The following is an 8,168-nucleotide window of genomic DNA, read 5'->3' as shown; positions in this document are numbered from 1 at the left end:
TGATGGTTATATGGCTAGGAGGGGCAAAGCCAACATATACACTAGACATGAACCTTGGGGGAAAGGGATAGCAATAATGTAACGACTGAAAATAAAAATCCTAAATTAAGAAAGAAAAGGTAGTCAGAAGAGGGAATGAGAGGGGGGAGAGAAGACTACTGAAGGAGCCTACTTACTTGAATCAATGCTTGAACTTGAAAAACAATTGCTCCACGGCTCGTGATCTTGTCACCTAGATCTAAGCCTAGAACTATAACTTAAAAAATTACAACTCAATTGCATAAATCATAAACAAAAAAGGGCTGAATAAAAATAAAAGAGTGCTTGCATTAATTGAAATAAAAAAAAAACTAAAACTAAAGAGAGAGTAAGAGAAAGAGAGAGCAACTAAAAAAAACTAGAAGAAGAATGAATTGTCTCCCCTCTTCTTACATGAGTTGTATTTATAGGGAATGGGGAGGTAGGGTAACAATTTTCTCTTTCCTAAAAGAGAGAAACCCACAATTGATTGTGAGATCTTTTGAGACCAAAAGTGCTAAGGTGGAGGAGAGAGAAGAGAGAAATAAATTTCCTATAATTTTTTTTTGCTTATTTTCTTTCCTTTTTTTTTCCTAATTTATTTTTCTTCTTTTTCTCTCTCCTAGGGACGATTTTCTTCTTTCTTTGTGTGATTTGGACAATATTTTGGTGATGATGTGGAGGAGAGAGAAGATTTGGACAATCTCTATTTCTCCCTTTTTTTTCTTCCCTTTTTTTTTCTTCTCTTCTTGCTTCCACGATTTTCCTTGCTTCTAATTTGATGTGGAAATCCCCTCCATGCCCTTAGTGCTTTAAGTGAGTGAAAAGCAGGAAATCTTCAACAAAATTCTCTAAAAAAAACAACTATGAGATTCAAACTTGAGACCTCTTGGTGAGCAAGGGAATTTTGTACACCATAGCTCACCAACTACGCTAGGTAGTTGTTGTTATCAAAAACAAATCTTTAATCACTTAAGGATGTGGTCCATCGATCCTTGTTGGCATTTGGAGTATTCCTTGTACCTCTGGGACAACTGCAAATGGGCTGGTTCTGCATCTCGGTTCAGTTCTAATCCATTATTCTTTTTCTGACTCGAAAAGAATAGTCATTTGTACGGGTGACCAAACAAATGTGTACTTTTAATTGAACATGTCCATCTTGCTCAGAATTTTGTCCTCTTCGTAACCATGAAAAGAAATAGGACCTCTTTACGTGTAAAATTGAAGATATAGCATCCGATAGTCTTTAAGGCCTTGAAATTATAAAACATGCAAAAAGAGAGTAAAACCCAAGGTAGCTCCATTCTAAATATGTAAAATGCATGTTTTACTACCCTAGATTTCACACATAAATGTGCTCATCAAAATTCCCCCACACTTAGACTTTGCTAGTCCTCGAGCAAAACAAAAAGAAAAAGAATAAAGACAAAAAACTTAACTCACTTTCGTAGGAATCACGGTTGCACTTAGCATGTGCAACAAGCCTTTAAACCCCTAGGTCACGCCTAGTGGACGAGTTGTGTCTCGTGGGTGTTTGCAGTGAATATACACCCAAAATTCAGAATAAACAAATCCCAACTTTGGCTAAAGGTAAGGCTCATACCGATCCGGAGCAAAGATAATTTCTCTTACAAGGGACCCCCACACTTGAACTTTTATTACCCTTTATCAATTCCAGGCACTAGCATATTTCTTAATTTGGAACTCACCTCGTCTCTTCCAAAACATCCGTATCTTAAGGCAAAACCACTTGTGAAGAAATAGGGAACCAATGACTAAGGCGTTGGAGTGTTTTTGACCAAACATGTTACCAAGCAATAATGACATTTGCACATTTTTTTTCTCTTTTTTTTTCCTGCTTAATAAACTCTATTCTACTCCACTACTTTTGGCCTGAATGACATGGTGGAGCAAACACCAGACACCCAAGTTACTATGTAGCTTCGCTTTTTGCATATGCCCACAAAGGCAGTGATGCTAGAGTTACTTCAGAAGTTTCCTCCCAAGGAATTTCGATCAAGACACCACGCTTCCTGAGGCGCAATGCCCTGTCTAGTTCCAAGGGAATCAACTCTTATTCTTCGTTATACCAGATTTCACATTTCATTTAAAATTGTGCATTTGTCTACCCATGCCAAATTAAAAAGAAGGTCTCAACTCCAAATCAAAAGTACAAGGAACCCACAAACTTACATATGGTCCATCACCATAAAATAGGGGTCTCTTATTTTTCAAAAGAAAGTCCCATCTCAAGACACATGCTTGTTTCTTTCTTCTCAACAGGGTTTTTTATACGTTCAAAATGGGTACATTAATCAAAAATTTTATTTTCATACATTAAGCAACCGAATAGTCTGATCATTACCCAAAAGCCAAAGTAGGACTTCATCCTTAGCAAGCTCAAAAATAAAAAGAAAAACAAACAAAATAAAGTGAAAAAAATCAAAAACTGGTTTCCCTCCCCCACACTTAAGTCATGCAATGTCCTCAATGCATGGAAAGAATTAAAAGCACAATACAAGGGGGTCATAACTGATTAAAAGTTACATCAGTGTAAAGAGGTTCATGGAGATCCATGACCTCTTCACTACTAGTAGTAGGAAACTCGAGGAACGGTTTCAAACGCTGACCATTAACCTTCGAAATTACCCCTGTTCCTGGATTCAAAATCTCCACAGCCCCATGGGGATATACATTATGGACAATAAATGGGCCATCCCATCGGGATCTAAGCTTACCAGGGAAAAGATGCAATCGAGAGTTGTACAATAAAACCTTATCACCAATTGCAAAAGATTTGCGCAGAATGTGCTTATCATGGAAAGCTTTGGTCTTTTCCTTGTAAATCCTAGAACTTTCATAGGAATCATTCCTAAGTTTCTCCAACTCAGATAGTTGGAGCCTACGATGAATTCCCACATCAGACAAATCAAAGTTAAGCTTCTTGATGGCCCAAAAGGCCTTATGCTCCAACTCAATTGGTAAGTGACAAGCTTTCCCATACACCAAACGGTAGGGAGACTGGCCAAGGTCAGTCTTGAATGCAGTACGATGGGCCCACAAGGCATCAATGAGCCTAAGGGACCAATCCTTACAGTTGGGATTAATAGTTTTCTCCAAGATTTGTTTGATCTGCCTATTAGACACCTCCACTTGGCCACTAGTTTGGGGGTGATAAGGGGTAGATAACTTATGAGTGATCCCATACTTTTTCATTAAGGCCTCAAAAGGCCGATTACAAAAATGAGTACCCCTATCACTAATTATTCCACGTGGTGCACCAAAGCAAGAAAAAATGTTCTCTTTGAGAAACTGGACCACCACTTTGTGGTCATTAGTTTTACAAGGTATGGCCTCTATCCATTTAGAAACATAATCAACGGCCAAAAGTATATACAAATTCCCAAAGGAATTAGGGAATGGTCCCATAAAATCGATGCCCCAAACATCAAAGATCTCAACTACTAAAATGGGGTTGAGAGGCATCATGTTCCTTTTATTGATACGGCCAAAAGACTAGCAGGCGGGGCAAGCCTTGCAAAAATCAAAAGCATCTCTAAAAAGAGTTGGCCAATAAAATCCGCATTGGAGAACCTTTGCGGCAGTCTTCTTAGGTCCAAAGTGTCCACCACATGCATGGTCATGACAAAAAGAGAGAATAGGATGTTGCTCATGATCAGGAACACATCGTCGGATAATCTGATCCGGACATATCTTAAACAAATAAGGATCATCCCAGAAAAAGTGCTTAACTTGGGAATGAAACCTATACTTATCTTGAGTGGACCAGTGATCCGGAGTCACACCTGAAACTAAGAAGTTGACAATGTCGGCAAACCATGGTTCACTGGACATTGCAAATAATTGTTCATCTGGAAAGTTCTCGTTGACTGGAGAATCAACAGTCAAGGAATTGGGAAGCCGGGATAAATGGTCTGCAACTAGGTTTTCAACTCCTTTCTTATCCCTAATTTCTAAATCAAACTCTTGCAAAAGTAAAACCCACCTAATGAGACGGGCTTTGGCATCCTTCTTCTGAACTAGGTATCTGAGGGCAGAATGATCAGTATACACCACCACATGTGAACCAACTAAGTAAGACCGAAACTTTTCTGATGCAAACACAACAGCTAAAAATTCTTTTTCAGTGGTTGTATAATTGAGTTGTGCATCATTTAAGGTCCTACTAGCATAGTAAATGACAGTGGGCAACTTATTAATCCTTTGACCTAAAACTGCTCCTATGGCAAAATCTGAAGCATCACACATCAGTTCAAAAGGTTCAGTCCAAACAGGTGGTTGAACAATGGGTGCATTGGTCAACTCCTTCTTAAGTTGCTTGAAGGATTCTAGGCACTCTTTGGAAAACTCAAAAGTCTGATCTTTGACAAGTAATGAGGTGAGAGGTCGGGCTAAATGACTAAAGTTCTTAATAAACCTTCTGTAGAAGCCTGCATGCCCTAGAAAGGACCGAACATCCTTAACAGATTGAGGAGGTGGTAAATTATCAATTAAATCCACTTTGGCTCTATCTACCTTAATTCCCTCCTTGGATATTACATGGCCTAAAACAATACCAGATTTAACCATAAAATGGAATTTCTCCCAATTCAAAACCAAATTCTTAGATATGCACCTTTTCAAAACTAGGGAAAGATGATGAAGACATTCAGAATAGGAATTCCCATGAATTGAAAAGTCATCCATAAATACTTCTAAGAATTTTTCGACCATGTCAGAAAAAATGCTCATCATGTATCGTTGGAACGTAGCAGGGGCATTGCAAAGCCCAAAGGGCATACGCCTGTAAGCAAATGTTCCATATGGGCATGTAAAAGTGGTCTTATGTTGTTCCTCTAAAGCAATTGGGATTTGGTTATAGCCAGAATATCCATCAAGAAAGCAATAGTATTCATGTTCAGCTAACCTCTCTAACATCTGGTCAATGAATGGCAATGGGAAGTGGTCCTTCCAGGTTGCTGCATTTAACTTCCTGTAGTCAATACACACATGCCATCCTGTTTGGACACGGGTAGGGATCAACTCATTGTTGGCATTAGGAACTACAGTCACACCAGACCTCTTAGGCACTACGTGAACTGGGCTTACCCATTGGCTGTCAAAAATAGGATAAATTATTCCATGATCCAAGCACTTTAGGATCTCTTTCTTAATAGCTTCCATCATCACTAGGTTAGCTCTTCTTTGGGGTTCCATGGATGGTTTGGAATCCTCCATAAGATGTATATGATGTTGCACAATAGAAGGGCTTATACCCTTGATATCAGCCATGGTCCAACCTAGGGCTTCCTTATTATCTTTTAACACTTTAAGTAACTCCTCTTCCTGGCTAGAAGTCAAATTTGAAGAAATTATTACAGGAAGAGTCTGGTCAGGCCCTAGGAAGGCATATCTCAAATTAGATGGTAACTCCTTAAGATCTAGCTTAGGGGGCTCAACTATGGAAGGTTTGGGAATGGAATTGGAAAGGGGTCCTAAGGGCTCCACAAGTGTGTGAAGACTCAAGACTTCAGAAAAGAAATTTTCACTATCATCATCCAACTCATCCATACACTCTTGGCATTCTGAATCAAAATCAATATCAAAGTTGGTAACTAAATCATCAGAAAAATCCAAAAAATCCTCAAGCATATTGATCTCTTCTTCCATATGTGGTTGCTTGCCAATCCTAAACATGTTAAACTCAACAGTTTGGTTACCAAAAGATAATCTTAGGAAACCATTCCGGCAATTGATTAATGCATTACTGGTAGCCAAGAATGGTCTTCCTAGAATTATAGGAATCTCATCCTTGGTTGAGAAGGGCTTAGTATCTAACACAATGAAATCAACAGGGAAAATAAATTCCCCCACCTTTAGTAAGACATCCTCAACCATCCCTTTAGGAATCTTAACAGACCTATCTGCCAACTGAAGAGTAGTTCCAGTGGCTTTCAATTCTCCCAATCCTAGTTGCTTGTACACATGGTAAGGTAAAAGATTCACACTTGCGCCAAGGTCAAGTAAGGCATGCTCAATATAGGTGTTGCCTATGACACAAGATATGGTAGGGCTCCCTGGATCCTTATACTTGGCTGCTATAGGCTGAGTAATTATGGAACTAATGTTACCTGCCAAGAACGCCTTTTTGGGCACACTAGTGATACGTTTGTGAGTACACAAATCTTTCAGTACCTTTGCATAGGCGGGGATCTGGGATATGGCATCCAAAAGAGGGATGTTCACTTCTACCTTTTTGAAGACTTCTAAAATTTTATCCATGGAAGCAGTCTTCTTTTTGTGTACCAAGCGATTAGGAAATGGGATAGGATGAACATAAGGACTGTTAGGGATTTGTCCCTGTTTAGAAGAATCATTTTTGGTTTCCTCAACCAAATCATTTTTAGTTTCAGAAAAATCTTTAGGTTCATCAGACGAACCTGGAACAAGAGGCACACTTGTGTCCTCAATTGAAGAAGAGTTAACAGGAGTAATAGATGGGGAAGATTTAGGAATGCTCTGTAGGTACTCTCTACCACTCCTAAGGGCATAAACAACATTGCATTGGTTAGAGGGCCCTTGTTGGGTCTGACCTTGTGCTATATTCAGTGGTGCATTAGTTGGTCCTTGTGAACTAACAGGCTGATGATGCCTAGGGTTAGGCTCTGGTTGACTGGGTAAAGTTCCTTTCTCCCTCTCACGCATAATTGAGACAACTTGAGTGAGTTCTCTCATAAGATTTTGATGGCTTGTCATGAGGAGGGCCATATTTTTTTCCAAGTCACTAATTCTACTTGCCTCTCCAATGTTGGTAAACCCAGGGGGTTGCTGATAAGATGATAGGAGAGGGGCCCTAGGAAAACTCGCCTGAGGTCCTACATTTGACCTAGGAAAAGTATTTTGGGAAAAAGATTGTTGTGTAAAGGGAGGCCTTTGGGGTCCAGGTTGACCTTGATTATAGAAATTGGAAGGTCCTGCTTGGTTGCCCTGATTCCAAGAGAAATTTGGGTGATTTCTCCATCCTGGATTGTAGGTGTTACTATATGGATTATTTTAGTATAAGGCATTAACACTATCATTAGAAGCGCCCCCAGAGGTGTTGGGGCATTCTTCTATGACATGTCCAGGGAATTGGCACCAAGCACAAATCTTAACCAAATTGACTGATGATGGCTCTCTAGGAACAATAGCCTCAATCCTCTTGATTAGGCTATCCAAATGGGCTTCCTTGGCTACTATCCCATCCACATAATATCCTTTTCCTCCTATGGTTCTTTCACTCTCTTGGGTTGATTCCCACTCACGGGTTTTGTCAGCTAAGTCAAGTAAGAATTCCCATGCCTTTCCTTCATCTGTAAAGGATGTGAATCCCTCAGGGCACATAGACTCTATCATTTGTTTAGTTGGGTAATCAATACCCTCATAAATTATTTGACATAAATGCTATAGGTCTAGGCCATGGTGAGGGCATTCTTGGAGTAGATCCTTGAATCTCTCCATAAGTTTGGAAAATGACTCACTAGGCTTTTGCCTAAACTGAAGGATATCACTTCTAAGCTTATTGGTCTTGTGAGTTGGGAAAAACTTCTTAAGGAAGACAACTGTGAACTGTTCCCATGAGGTTGTGGAATTTGTGGGTAACCCATACAACCACTTCTTAGCTTGGTCTTTCAATGCAAAAGTGATAAACCTAAGCTTAACAGCATCATCAGAAAGCTGTTGGATCTTAATTAGAACACATACCTCTTCAAATTCCCTTAGAAATAGGTATGCATCCTCAGAGGTCAACCCATGGAAGTGGGGCAACATAGTGATGTATTGAGATTTGAGTTCAAAATTATTGCCCTGGGCTTGTGGTAGAACTATACAGGAAGGTTGGGCTGTTCTAGCAGGGTAGAACCTATCTTTCAGAGATTTAGGTGAAGGGTTTTGCTGTTGGTCTCCCATATTGAAGGGTTTTAAAGAGAGCAAACGTATAGGGTCACTACTTGTTGGATCTCTTCTTTCTAACCGATTCTTAGTATTACGTACCCACCTAACACTCATGCAACAGAAAACTACCCGCAACTAAAGTAAGACAAGCACAAAAGAATGGATAGCAAAACTTTTTTTTTAATGATTTCTTTTTATTTTTTTTTGATTTTTTTTTG

The 8,168-nt window shown here is 39.4% G+C and overlaps 1 non-coding gene across 1 annotated transcript; it reads left to right on the top strand.

The window, feature by feature from the left end:
- Positions 1-7,471: 7,471 nt before the first annotated feature.
- LOC122058516 lies at positions 7,472-7,578 on the top strand. The gene has a single exon (XR_006133812.1). It is a non-coding gene; the product is annotated as a small nucleolar RNA R71 (small nucleolar RNA).
- Positions 7,579-8,168: the final 590 nt, after the last annotated feature.

Source organism: Macadamia integrifolia, chromosome 12 (assembly GCF_013358625.1).
Source record: "Macadamia integrifolia cultivar HAES 741 chromosome 12, SCU_Mint_v3, whole genome shotgun sequence".
In the NCBI taxonomy this organism is placed as follows: Eukaryota; Viridiplantae; Streptophyta; class Magnoliopsida; order Proteales; family Proteaceae; genus Macadamia; species Macadamia integrifolia.
Note: the sequence above shows the minus strand (reverse complement) of the source record. Positions and strands in the feature narration are given on the sequence as shown.